This window comes from Heterodontus francisci, chromosome 11 (assembly GCF_036365525.1).
Source record: "Heterodontus francisci isolate sHetFra1 chromosome 11, sHetFra1.hap1, whole genome shotgun sequence".
Lineage (NCBI taxonomy): Eukaryota > Metazoa > Chordata > Chondrichthyes > Heterodontiformes > Heterodontidae > Heterodontus > Heterodontus francisci.
Window position 1 is genome coordinate 101,395,357 of NC_090381.1, and position 15,008 is coordinate 101,410,364.

Consider the following 15,008-nt stretch of genomic DNA (forward strand, 5'->3'; position numbering starts at 1 on the left):
CTTTGTTGCCTCTACACTTGATTATTCCAAAGCTCTCCTGGCTGGCCTGCCATCTTCAGCCTCCATAAACTTGAACATCCAAAATTCTGCTGCCCGTATTCTTACACCACTTTCCGTTAACCCATCACCTTGTGCTTGCTGATCGATATTAGTTCCTGCTCTGGCATTGCCTCTATTTTAAAATTCTCATCCTTGTTTTCAAATTCCTCCATGGTCTCACTCCTCCCTATCTCCATAACTTATTCCAGCTCTACTTGTGTCCTTGTATAACCCTCCAAGATCCCTACAATCCTCCAATTCTGGCCTCTTGCATGCCCTCAAATTTAATCATTCCATCAATGGTGGGTGTCCCTTCAGTTTCCTGCGCCCTAGGCTCTGGAATTTCTTCACTAAGCCTCTCTACCTCTCTCTCCTTCTTCAACGCGTGCCTTAAAACCTATCTCTTTGACCAAGCTTTTGGTCACCTGTCCTAATATTTCCTTATGTGGCTCAGTGTCAATTTTGCTTGATAATGCTCCTGTGAAGCACTTTGGAAGGTTTTACTACTTAGATTTGAAATGACTTGGCTTAACATTCCGTGGCAAGTTTAATTCTTTATCAACCGCACAAATACAGCAACTTCAAGCCAATCAATGCAGTTCCATGGTGAGGCAATAGCAAGATGCTGTTTTCACAAAGCTAACTATTTGCACATCAGTAACAACCGGTGCCATTAGCCTCACCGTTATTTTGACAACAAAATCTCACCCATTTGATCATTTCAGCACAGCAATAGTCCTGAAATAGACTTTGTGTAATGTCTACGGTAGACTGGAGCTCAACTGAAAAAACTAAGTCAAGTGTTTATCTGGAGCTTTTGTAGTTCCTGAAAATTAGTTGCAACCATAGCGAAATAGCTTTGTCAACTTGATACCAAACCTGCAGATATGTGATTTAATCTCTACTGGTGTTCTTGCCATTTGCTTTACATTCTCAGTGATACCTTGTCAGCTTTGCTTTAACTGAAAATATGCCTTTTTTTAAATAACTTGTACTGAATAAGAAAAAAACCTTTACTATGATATTGATGCTCTTTTCTCTCCTTAGGGCTATGGTCCCATCTAACTCCAGGCTGAAGTACATTCTATTTAAATGAACACACATTTTTGTATCTTATTTTGAAAAGAATGCGAATGGATTCACTGAGATTTCTATATCGTACAGTCTTGCAATATTGAAGAGGTTAATGCATTGAAGTATTTTGCCTTTAAAATTTCTACAAATCTATGATAATAAATCATGCCATTGGCATTATCTTACAAAAAAATAAAAAAAATCTGTGCAAAAGGAAATGTTAGTTCTCACATGACTTATCCCCCAAATATGGGTGTGTAAAGTATGTTTAATATTCTGTGTGTAAGGAAGTTAGTTTTAAAATTTTTTTAACATAGTTGCACCAAATGTGAAATGAAATGCTTGTAAAATGAGAAATAAACTAGCGGGCTGTGTGCTCATTATTCAGCCTCAGGGTCAAGAACATCCAGGATTCTTGCTTGGGAGTGACGTTGGGATGGATAATTTTAGCCATTGATCTGACCATCTGCTGCTTATGATAGGATTATTGGTTGAGAAATGTAAAATCATATTACAGCAGCCCAAGAAGCTTCTGGCACAATAACATCACTTTTAATCACATGTACATGATACAGAAGGGATCACTCCTAGAAAGAAGTGGGAGTGCTTCCATTTAAGGAGACTCCCCTCACATTCCAGTGCAGAACCACCTTCATTAGATATTCAAAGATTATCAAGTGATGAGGAGTGGTGGCTTGTTCAGCCTATTCAGTTCCTGCATGTAGTGATATGATGGCAGAGAGCCAATCAAAAATGGAACTTGGTCTATATTATCCAGTGAAATCTCCATAATTTTAGTATAACAGACATTTGCTGCTGTGAGTGTGAGCAATCGGGTGTTACATTTGACCCTGAGCTGAGCTTCCGACTCCAAATTTTCGTTAATCATGGATAAATATTAAACATATGGTGGATGCTATCAGTTGACTGAGGTCATGTATTGATAAAACCTCCAAAGATATGAATAAACAAATTACTCTGGATTTCTCTCTAAAGGCTATTAAATAAACTGCAATAAGAGCTGAGTATTCTGGGACTGCTTTCAGAATCGTATTGAAACATTCAAAATTTTGCTGATTTTATTTTAAAGCTAAATGATGTGCTATTATGTGGTTGGTTGAATGTGCCGTTAAAACTTTGTATTTTCTATACTGCATTTTTACAGGTGTATATAACAGTTAGCAATTTCACTGGAAGAAACGACAAATAAAGTAATGGAAACAGTGTCCTTAGCATCTAATATCTGAACTGCTTTTCGTAAGGGTGTGAATTCTGTTGGGGTCTGGTAACCTGACTCAATGATCTCACTGAAATTGCTTTCTGAAAAGGGTGCAAATGAGTTTATTTTCAAGAATGAATCATTTTTTTACTTTGCCGATCTTGAAAGATTTTCAGAAAGATTGGCTACCACTTTAATCAATTGTTGCCAGAATAAAAGACAGCAAAGCTAAGTTGGTTAAATTGCTTTCTAGGAAGAAGACAGCTCATTTAGGTATAACTGATATAGATAGTACATTCCAAAAGATAACTTCAGATGAAGTGAGGACCAAAGTGTTGTGATTCCCTCTTCTTCTCAACGCCTTTTGTTGTTTATTGCTTGATGACAGATTCTAGATGGCAACCAAGGGCTGTATTTTCCTCTGCTGTACCATCACTAGGGAAGAAAATTGGCCTGTAAAGCCTACCATCACATTCCAGCCTGGACCTCTATTTTCTTTCCATCCTTTAGTTTAGTTTAGTTTAGTTTAGAGATACAGCACTGAAACAGGCCCTTCGGCCCACCGGGTCTGTGCCAAACATCAACCACCCATTTATACTAATCCTACACTAATCCCATATTCCTACCACATCCCCACCTGTCCCTATATTTCCCTACCACCTACCTATACTAGGGGCAATTTATAATGGCCAATTTACCTATCAACCTGCAAGTCTTTGGCATGTGGGAGGAAACCGGAGCACCCGGAGGAAACCCACGCAGACACAGGGAGAACTTGCAAACTCCACACAGACAGTACCCAGTATTGAACCCGGGTCGCTGGAGCTGTGAGGCTGCAGTGCATTGGGCACCCAAGGTAAAAGGGGTGAATTTCCTTGGGGCTTTCCCTGCGCATCACTGTAACTTGGTGGAAGGTCAATGACATTTGCATGTGTAAATGAGGTTTCTGTCAAACCTCCACTGAAATTATGGTGGTGAAGTAGGCAAAGCCCCAAGGGAATTCACCCTCAAAGGGCGAAAGAAAATGGCAGCCCACGCCACCGCCAGTGGGCATTGCTTGCAGCGGCATATTATAATATGCAAGGCAGCCGCTCCCTCAATTACATGGCGGGGGCAGCCTCGGCGATGCCTGTTTCTGCGCAGGCGCTGGTGCCATTTTTAAAAGGGCTGCCAGGAATGCGTTGACAGAGCAAAGTTGACTCCGTTCCCCCCCAACTGCAACAAAAAATAAAGTTTGACCCACTCCCCCGCCCCAACTACAGCAGAAAAGCCCAGATTACCCCTTTTTCCATCCCAACTTCCACCCCACCCTCCCCCCCCACCCCGTCCCCACTTCACCTCAAATCCCCACGTCACTACAAATGCAAAGCTCCCCCCTCCCCACCTCGGTGGCACCAGCTTTCCCTGTACGGGAATGCCGCATGTCACTCAGAAGATCCAGAACTGCCATAAGATCGCTCTGGCTTCCATTGAAATGTATTGAAATAGATAATTTGAATATTGACTGCGGAGTAGCGGATGTGCCGCCATCAGAGCATCCCCGCTGCCTGGAAGATTGGGCTCGGCATTCCGGGCATCGGGCTCCGTGGCGGGCTGCTGCTGCTGCTGAGATCTTCTGGCCCCTCCCCCTCCCCACCCCCTCCCCACCCCCTCCCCACCCCCACCAGGGAGCCTGAAGTCAGGAGCTGAACAAAATTCAGCCCAAAGTGTATTGTTATATACGAAGATTGCTGTTCTTACTCTCTTCGTTTCCTATGCAGAGGCAAAGAGAATTAAGAATAAAATGCCCACAAGAAAACAATTAAATTAAAAGGATACATTTCTTTTGGTGTTCCGGATATCACCCATCAGGTTTGATGCATCGTATATTAAAGTAATCATGGTGTCTCATCCCATTTGCTATGAAGGAATTTGCATTTATACAGCATTTCTTATTGCCTCAAACATCCCAAATACTTTACAGCTAATAAAATTCTTTTGATGTGCAGTCATCTATGTTTTGCATGTAACACATAGCAACCAATTTGCACAAGGTGATGAATAACCAATTAAGCTGTGTTGGTGGTGTTGGTTGAAGGATGAATGTTATCTAGCATGCTAGTCTGTGTGGCTCCTCATCAGAGCCCTTTCCTATCCTGAGTGGTGTGAAACAGGGCTGTGTTCTCGCACCCACACTTTTTGGGATTTTCTTCTCCCTGCTGCTTTCACATGCGTTCAAGTCCTCTGAAGAAGGAATTTTCCCCCACACAAGATCAGGGGGCAGGTTGTTCAACCTTGCCCGTCGAAGAGCGAAGTCCAAAGTACGGAAAGTCCTCATCAGAGAACTCCTCTTTGCTGACGATGCTGCTTTAACATCTCACACTGAAGAGTGCCTGCAGAGTCTCATCGACAGGTTTGCGTCTGCCTGCAATGAATTTGGCCTAACCATCAGCCTCAAGAAAACGAACATCATGGGGCAGGACGTCAGAAATGCTCCATCCATCAATATTGGCGACCACGCTCTGGAAGTGGTTCAAGAGTTCACCTACCTAGGCTCAACTATCACCAGTAACCTGTCTCTAGATGCAGAAATCAACAAGCGCATGGGTAAGGCTTCCACTGCTATGTCCAGACTGGCCAAGAGAGTGTGGGAAAATGGCGCACTGACACGGAACACAAAAGTCCGAGTGTATCAGGCCTGTGTCCTCAGTACCTTGCTCTACGGCAGCGAGGCCTGGACAACGTATGCCAGCCAAGAGCGACGTCTCAATTCATTCCATCTTCGCTGCCTTCGGAGAATACTTGGCATCAGGTGGCAGGACTATATCTCCAACACAGAAGTCCTTGAAGCGGCCAACACCCCCAGCTTATACACACTACTGAGTCAGCGGCGCTTGAGATGGCTTGGCCATGTGAGCCGCATGGAAGATGGCAGGATCCCCAAAGACACATTGTACAGCGAACTCGCCACTGGTATCAGATCCACCGGCCGCCCATGTCTCCGCTATAAAGACGTCTGCAAACGCGACATGAAATCGTGTGACATTGATCACAAGTCGTGGGAGTCAGTTGCCAGCATTCGCCAGAGCTGGCGGGCAGCCATAAAGACAGGGCTAAATTGTGGCGAGTCGAAGAGACTTATTAGTTGGCAGGAAAAAAGACAGAGGCGCAAGGGGAGAGCCAACTGTGCAACAGCCCCGACAAACAAATTTCTCTGCAGCACCTGTGGAAGAGCCTGTCACTCCAGAATTGGCCTTTATAGCCACTCCAGGCGCTGCTTCACAAACCACTGACCACCTCTAGGCGCGTATCCATTGTCTCTCGAGATAAGGAGGCCCAAAAGAAGTCTGTGTTGTTCTTCAGGAAAGTACAATGGTATCCTTTATGCCCACCGTCATGAGTCATCAATTTAACCTCTCACCTGAAACAGCACCTCCACCAAGGCAGTGACAGCCTCGTCAAATGTTTCAAAATTCCTTGGGATTACACTGGTCTCCTTTCATAACTCCAGCAAGTGGCAGAGACTCTGTTCCATCAGGTCTCTGTAGTTTCTGGGAGATTCCTTGGAAGGGACCGAACCTCCATTTGCCCCATTACAAGGTAAATAATAGCCAGGGAGTAGTGGCAGTAGTGGGGATTCCCTATAATAGCAGCTCCTGCCCCTCAGGCTGGATAGTGGCACAGGGTATCTGCAGATGCCTACTAAGTGGAGACGTATTGGCTCCCACAAGAGCATACATAGGTGGCCTGGACCCAAAAGAGAGGACATATTAAAATAAACTTTGCTCAGTGCTCTGGCAGGTGCCAATGTTTCTTTGGGAATGGGCAGGCAGGCACCAGAGAAGTACCTATAGGGACACGTGCACCCACTTACCTCAGGCAAACTAGGTACCATCTAGTGCTGACCCTGTTGGACTTTGTAGGCATGATCTTGGCACAACTGCTGGAATTGCATCCTGAGGAATTTCAGAACCCATGGAGTGCGTTATAGGGTAGTTAAATTTCTAAGTCAGGTGAGAGTGCTACCAGCTGAGCCATCCTGTCACTGGGCAAAGGATTTAACAATGGTGGATCAAATAGCCATTTTCATCCAGCAGTTAACTCATAGATTCTGGAACACTTGTCCTTACCCCAGCCTCATGCCAACACTTTTACTTCAAACATAACTAGAATTTGATTAATGTTTGAACACTGCTTTTTGAGGCTTTGATAAAAACAAACCAACTCTGATTTCCGATTGCACTTTTCCAACGAAGCAATGAGAGTCCATCGTAAGGTTAGTACATCTTTAAAATAATACATAAACAAGGTGTACAAGGTATAATCATCTCACAGCGTGAAAATTCTATTTTCATCCCATGGGGGGCATGACATAAAGTTGGTGAGAAATTATTTTAAGATAGCTTTTAAAAAAGAATTTGTTCACTTCAGGAGCAATAAATGTTTGGAATAATCTGTCAGATGAGATAAAGAAGCTAAAAAAACTTTAATGGCATTAAAATGCTATAATGCATATAGCGCTATAATGGAAGAGTTAGGATAAAAGAATTATAGGAACATAGAAACAGGAGAATGCCTTTTAGCCACTTTACTGCTGTTCTTATGTGCCTGAGGTTTACTGTGGCACTCTGCTTAAAGAAAGCTGACTTCATTTCATTCTCCTTGCCAGAGACAAGCAGGCAGAGTAAGCATCAGGGTTTGCTTAGATTGCAGGCTTCCTCATGGTGCAGGGTGCCATTGACTTCATGCACATCGCTTTGCGGGCGCAGCTTGTCAACTCTGCAATGCACCAGAACCGAACGAGATTCCACTCCCTCAAAGTCCAGCTGGTGTGTGACCATAGGCGATGCATCATACAGGTCACTGCCATGTATCCTGGCAATAGTCATGATGTCTGTATTCTGTGGCTGTATTTCAGCCACCACAGCCAATTTATGGATGGCTATTGAGCAACAAGGGCTATCCACTGAGGACAGGCCTCATGACTCTTGCTTGCAACTCATGTACATGTGAGCATCATGCATAAAATGAGAACCATGCTGCCACAAAAAATGTAATGGTGCAGACCGTTGGTGTGTTGAAGCAATGATTCAGCTGTCTGGGCCGCTCTGGAGGAGCCTTGCAGTACTTGGCTGAGCAGGTCGCAAAATTCATGAGCTATATTGCACAACCTCACCATCATTTGGGGATGGCTGTTGCCACCAGCTATCAGTATAGAAGCTGACGAGTAGGAACACGAGGAAGAGGAGGAGGAGGAGAAGGATGATGTGGAAGAGGAAGAAGCAGAAGGGGAGGAAGAGGAAGGGAGGTGGCAACCTAGACAGCCCCCGCCTGCCTGCCTGTCTGCCTGGGCTGTACACGAAGAATTAATTTGAGCGAGATAAAGATCACCAACAGTCCCACATTCCTTACCTGCCCTCTGTCACTGACCATCACATCATCCCCTTGGCCACAATGAAAATAAAACCCACCACAAATAAACATTCCAAACCAAATTTAGAAATGAAATCATACCATATTACATACAAATGTAAACCTTTGAGCATTCCCTTAATGCCTATATTCCATCTGCCTTTGCCTGTCCTAGTGCTCCTACGCAGTGCTACCCCAGTGGCTGCAGCATGGCTGGTGGAAGGCTGCTGACTTTCAGTGGAGGAGAATGCAGAAGACCCTAGAGGGTGACCTCGAGCAGCTCTGGGTCTAGAAATCCTGATTGCTGCCTGCTCCATCTCAGCATGGGCACTGGGCTGGCTGGCTGACATGCTACAGCAAGGGCATTGGTGGAGTTTTTTAGGATTCTCCTTTATCTTATTTGCCAGGGAAATCTCATGGCCCCTTTTCGCCCTCCTAATTTTCTTCTTAAGTGTAGTCCTACATCCCCTATACTCCTCGAGGGACTCGCTCGATCCCAGCTGCCTATACCTGACATCTGCCTCCTTCTTTGTCCTGACCAGACCCTCAATATCCCTCGTCAACCAAGGTTCCCTAAACTTGCCAGCCTTGCCCTTCCATCTAACAGGAACATGCTGGCTCTGAATTCTTCCTATCTCACTTTTAAAAGCCTCCCACTTGCCAGACGTCCCTTTACCTGTAAATAGCCCTTCCCATTCAACTTTTGAGAGTTCCTGTCTGATGCCATCGAAACTAGCTTTCCCCCAATTTAGGACTTCAACCTGAGGACCAGTCCTATCCTTTTCCATAACTATCTTGAAGCTAATAGAGTTATGGTCACTGGTCCCAAAGTGCTCCCCCACTGACACATCAACCACCTGCCCATCCTCATTTCCTAGGAGGAGGTCGAGTATAGCCCCTTCTCTAGTAGGGCCATCCACAAACTGCTTCAGAAAACTATCCTGGACACACTTAACAAATTCTTCCCCATCTGATCCCTTAGCACTAAGGCAGTCCCAATCAATATTAGGGAAGTTAAAATCACCGACTATTACAACCCTATAATTCTTACACCTATCTGTGATTTCCTTACATATATGCTACTCCACTTCCCTCTGATATTTGGGGGGCCTATAGTATAATCCCATCAAAGTGATCACCCCTTTCTTATTTCCAAGTTCTACCCATATGGCCTCGCTGGACATTCCCCCCGGGATATCCTCTCTAAGTACTGCAGTGATGTCCTCCCTAATCAATAGTGCAACTCTCCCTCCTCTCTTTCCTCTACCTGTGTCATGCCGGAAGGAACTGTACCCCGGAACATTGAACTGCCAGTCCTGCCCATCCCTCAACCACGTTCCCGTAATAGTAATAATATCACAATCCCATTTACCGATCCATGCTCTGAGTTCATCTGCCTTACCTGTAAGGCTTCTTGCATTGAAGTAAATGCAGTTTAGCCTACCAGACCCTCCACGCTCCCTGTCCTGCCCCTGCCCGGCATGCCTACTGGACCTGCTTGCTTTAACCTCTACATTTGCCTCAACTATCTCATCGGAGAGACTACTACTTTGGGTACCAACCCCCTGCAAGACTAGTTTAAACCCTCCCGAGTAGTACTAGCAAACATCCCCGCAAGGATATTGGTCCCCCTCCAGTTTAGATACAACCCATCCTTCTTGTACAGGTCACCTCTGCACCAGAAGAGATGCCAATGATCCAAGTAGCTGAAGCCCTCCCGCCTACACCAACTCTTCAGCCACGCATTCGTTTGCCTACTCCTCCTATTCCTACCCTCACTAGCATGTGACACAGGGAGTAATCCTGAGATTACAACCCTAGAGGTCCTGCTTTTTACTCTTCTGCCTAACTCCCTATATTCACTTTGCAGGACCTCATCTCTCTTCCTGCCTATGTCATTAGTACCAATATGGATCACAACCTCTGGCTGCTCACCCTCCCCTTTCAGAATGTCCTGCAGCCGCTCCGAGACATCCTTGACCCTAGCACCAGGGAGGCAACATACCATCCTGGAGTCTCATTTGTGGCCACAGAAACGCCTATCTGCACCACTTACGATAGAATCCCCTATCACTATAGCTCTTCCAATCCTTTTCCTCCCCTGCTGTGCAGCAGAGGCCTCCGTGGTGCCACGAACTTGGCTGTTGCTGCTTTCCCCTGGAAGGTCATCCCCCCAACAGTATCCAAAGTGGTATATCTGTTTGAGAGGGGGATGGCCACAGGGGACTCCTGCACTACCTGTCTGCGCCTACTACTCCGTCTGGTGGTCACCCATCTCTTTTCTGCCTGTGCAGCCATTACCTGTGATGTGACCACCTCGCTAAACGTGCTCGCCACGACGTCCTCAGCATCGTAGATGCTCCACAGTGAATCTACCCGCAGCTCCAGCTCCGTAATGTGGGTAGCCAGAAGCTGCAGATGGATACACTTCCTGCACTCATGGTCACCAGGGACACTGGAAACATCCCTGATTTCCCACCTAGCGCAGGAGGAGCCAATCACGGGGCTGAGCTCTCCTGCCGTGACTTACCCTTAGGTTAATTAGTTACTCCCTTAATTAAAAAATACTAATTACACTAGGGGCCTTGTTCTACCCACGACAATCTAAAGTCATTTAAAAAAAACACTTTAGTAGTACTCACCTTATCCCCAGAGGTTTTATTTTCAACAAAAAAAAATTCCCCTTATTTTTAAAAATATTCTAACAGCTGCTACTCACCAACCAATCACCTTGCTGCTCTTCTCTGACGTCACTGTTTGCCTTTTTTTCAAAACTCCGGCGCGCTGGAAGAGGTTCGACTGCTGTCCGCTCCGCTCCCGGAAGGTAAGAGAGTGGGCCTCGATCCTCGGGGTCGATTTATAGGCTCAGCACTTGGCGTTCTCCCTACAGGTCCACTCCAGTCCGCTCCCGGAAGGTAAGAGTGCTGATTGGCTGGCAAGTGAATTCTGATTGGTAAAGGTGTTGCCATGGAGAATGCACAAGTTTACCTGAAACAGGCGCAATGTTTGTACATATTAAACAAAATAAGTGACAGCCATTCACTGGTTCATTCCTCAGGGCAATACCTTGACCAATCAGAGTCAAGCTGCCTGTTTTAAATTTCAAACAAAGCTTGACAGTTAACTGTCAGTCACCGTAAACTGGTGCATTCTCCATGGCAATGCCTCTACCAATCAGAGTTCACTTGTCAACCAATCAGCACTCTCTTCTCATACAGTATAAAGTTGTTGTTTTCCCTTACATTGGTGTTGTTGTGGATTGTTCTGATGAGTGCAAGACGAAAAGCTTCGGCAGCGTGTCTCTATTTTCAGCAATACACAAGTTCTGTACTACCAAACAATTATCTATATCCCTTTGCAGACTCTTTGTGTCCTTCTCACAACTTGCTTTCCTACCTATCTTTGTGTAGTCTGCAAATTTGGCTACAATATACTCAGTCCCTTCATCCTAGTCAAGTCATTTATATAGATCGTAAATAGTTGAGGCCCCAGCACTGATCCCTATGGCACTCCACTAGTTACAGTTTGCCACCCTGATATTGCCCCATTGACCCCGACGCTCTGTTTCCTGTTATCCCATCCTCTATCAATGTCAATATAATATCCCAATATCGTGAGCTCTTATCTTGTGTAGTAATATTTTATGTGGCACCTTATTGAATGCCCTTTGGAAATCCAAATACACTACATACTGGTTTCCCTTTATCCACCCTTCTTGTTACGTCCTCAAAGAACTCTAATAAATTTGTCAAACACGATTTCATTTTCATAAAACCATGTTGACTCTGTCTAATTGTATAATGATTTTCTAAATATCCTGCTCCTACTTCCTTAATAATGGATTCTACCATTTTCCCAATGACAGATGTTAGGCTAACTAGCCTGCAGTTGAAGGCATGCAAAATTTTTCCTTATATTTAAAACAGAATGAGATACACTAGACCTTACAGAACTCTTCTTTTAATTCACAAATAGCGCTTAGTCAATGGCATATTTTTCATGTACATAAACATTTGCTAGCTAAATTTTGTGGCCTTTTTCACAGGTGTCCTTAATTTATTAGATGCGAACCTCTTCGCTCCTATTTTGAATTGTCACTGATTTATTCTTTGTGGAAAAATGTGATCTCATCGTGTTTTTAATAAAATAATCCCTATTCTCTCTTTGGCCTCCTTGTCTTGAGAGACAATGGGTAAGCGCCTGGGGGTGGTCAGTGATTTGTGAAGCAGCGCCTGGAGTGGCTATAAAGGCCAATTTTAGAGTTACAGACTCTTCCACAGGCACTGCAGATAAAATTGGTTGTCGGGGCTGTTACACAGTTGGCTCTCTCTTTGCGCTTCTGTCTTTTTTCCTGCCAACAGCTAAGTCTCTTCGACTCGCCACTCTTTAGCCCCGACTTTATGGCTGTCCGCCAGCTCTGGCAATCATTGTCAACTGACTCCCATGACTTGTGATCAGTGTCACAAGACTTCATGTCGCATTTGCAGATGTTTTTAAAGCGGAGACATGGATGGTCGGTGGGTCTGATACCAGTGACGAGCTCGCTATACAATGTGTCCTTGGGGATCCTGCCATCTTCCATGCGGCTCACATGGCCGAGCCATCTCAAGCCCCACTGGCTCAGTAGGGTGTATATGCTGGGATGTTGGCCGTCTCGAGGACTTCTGCGTTGGAGATACGGTCCTGCCACCTGATGCCAAGGATTGTCCGGAGGCAGCGAAGATGGAATGAATTCAGACATCGCTCTTGGCTGACATACGTTATCCAGGCCTCGCTGCTGTAGAGCAAGGTACTGAGGACACAGGCTTGAAACACTCGGACTTTTGTGTTCCATGTCAGTGCGTCATTTTCCCACACTCTCTTGGCCTGTCTGGACAAAGCAGCGGAAGACTTTCCCATGCACATGTTGATTTCTGCATCGAGAGACAGGTTACTGGCGATAGTTGAGCGTAGGTGGGTGAACTCTTGAACCACTTCCAGGGCGTGGTCACCGATATTGATGGATGGAGCATTTCTGACGTCCTGTCCCATGATGTTCGTTTTCTTGAGGCTGATGGTTAGGCCAAATTCATTGCAGGCAGCCGCAATCCTGTCGATGAGTCTATAATTCCTATACCCAGTTCTATTCATGCAAAATATTTCCAACTTATATCACTGCCTTCCCGCCTCTTAATATCGAACCATGTGACCTTGGTTACACTGTACATTGTGTGAGATAAGAACACACCTGCTCACATAGTTTTCTTAATTATCTTCTCTGTTGGAGAATAAAGAGAAACTGAATGAAAATTATCCTTAAATATGTAAATCATTAATTCATGCAAAACCAAAAGGTGAACAGTACTTTATTCACTACAGTCACTTTTTATCACCTATCTAATCCTTAATGTATAATATTGATACTGAAAGAGATGTGATGTATCGTTTAATGTAGAGTTTTACTGTCTCCATTTTCCACACATTGACTTATAGACTAGTTTGGAAATCAGCATCAGAAAAAACATGAAAAAGCAACATTCTATTGCGTTTCCAAAGCAACATTAGTTAAACTTAAAAGATTCCTTAAGTTGATATTCATTGCTGATTCAAAAACCTGGGATTGGAGATGACAGAGGGATGCCTTTTTTCATATTTTTAGCATCAAAATCTATGAGGGAAAATTGGATGAAAACATCCAGATGAATTTACAGTGCCTGGTGCCATGTGCCTGATAACAGCACCAAGGTGATACCTATGCATCTCAGGCTGTCATTTTCAGAGCAAAGACCATAGAGAATTCAGACCTTAGAATTGTAAATATCAAGAGAAAATCCATTTTTACCAATCTACCTAACCACTCCCCACCCCCCAAAAAAAATTGAGAATCTATCATGGATATTGGTAACAAAAAACAACTTTGTTGATTCCTACTTCAATACAATAAAATAAATCAATGTATATCTGAGATAGAGAAAGGATTACAGAGACAGACAGAGGGACAGAGAAACGGACAGAGATAAACAGCCCAGCACATCAGAGAAAAAGATAAGGCTACAGCATTTGCATCAATCTTCGCCAGAAGTGTCGAGTTGATAATCCATCTCAGCCTCCTCCTGAGGTCCCCAGCATCACAGATGCCAGTCTTCAGCCAATACGATTCACTCCGCATGATATCAAGAAACGACTGAAGACACTGGATATTGCAAAGGGTATGAGCCCTGACAATGTTCCAGCAACAGTACTGAAGACCTGTGCCCCAGAACTTGCTGCGCCCCTAGCCAAGCTGTTCCAATACAGCTATAACACTGGCATCTACCCAGCAATGTGAAAAATTTCCCAGGTATGTCCTGTACACAAAAGTCAGGGCAAGTTCAACCCAGCCAATTACTGCCCCATCAGTCTACTCTCAATCATCAGTAAAGTGATGGAAGGTGTCGTCGACAGTGCTATCAAGCGGCACTTGCTTAGCAATAACCTTCTCACTGACGCTCAATTTGGGTTCCGTTAGGGCCACTCAGCTCCTGACATCATCACAGCCTTGGTTCAAACATGGACAAAAGAGCTGAACTCAAGAGGTGAGGTGAGAGTGACTGCCCTTGACATCAAGGCAGCGTTTGACTGAGTATGGCATCAAGGAGCCCTAGCAAAACTGAGGTCAATGGGAATCAGGGGGAAACCCTCCGCTGGTTGGAATCATACCTAGTGCAAAGGAAGATGGTTGTGGTTGTTGGAGGTCATTCATCTCTGCTCCAGGACATCACTGCAGGAGTTCCTCAGACCCAACCATCTTCAGCTGCTTCATCAATGACCTTCCTTCAAGCATAAGGTCAGAAGTGGGGATGTTCACTGATGACTGCACAATGTTCAGCACCATTTGCAACTGCTCAGATACTGAAGCAGTCCGTGTAGAAATACAACAAGACTTGGACAATATTGGCTTGGGCTGATAAGTGGCAAGTAACATTCACCCCACACAAGTATCAGGCAATGACCATCTCCAACAAGAGAGAATCTAACCATCACCTCTTGACATTCAATGGCATTACCATCGCTGAATCGCCCACTATCCTGGGGTGTACCATTGACCAGAAACTGAACTGCAGTAGCCATATAAATAGCACGGCTACAAGAGCAGGTCAGAGGCTAGGAATCCTGCGGCAAATAACTCACCACCTGACTCCAGAAAGCCTGTCCACCATCTACAAGGCATAAGTAAGGAGTGTGATGGAATACTTTCCACTTGTCTGGATGAGTGAAGCATCAACAACACTCAAGAAGCTCGACACCATCCAGGACAAAGCAACCC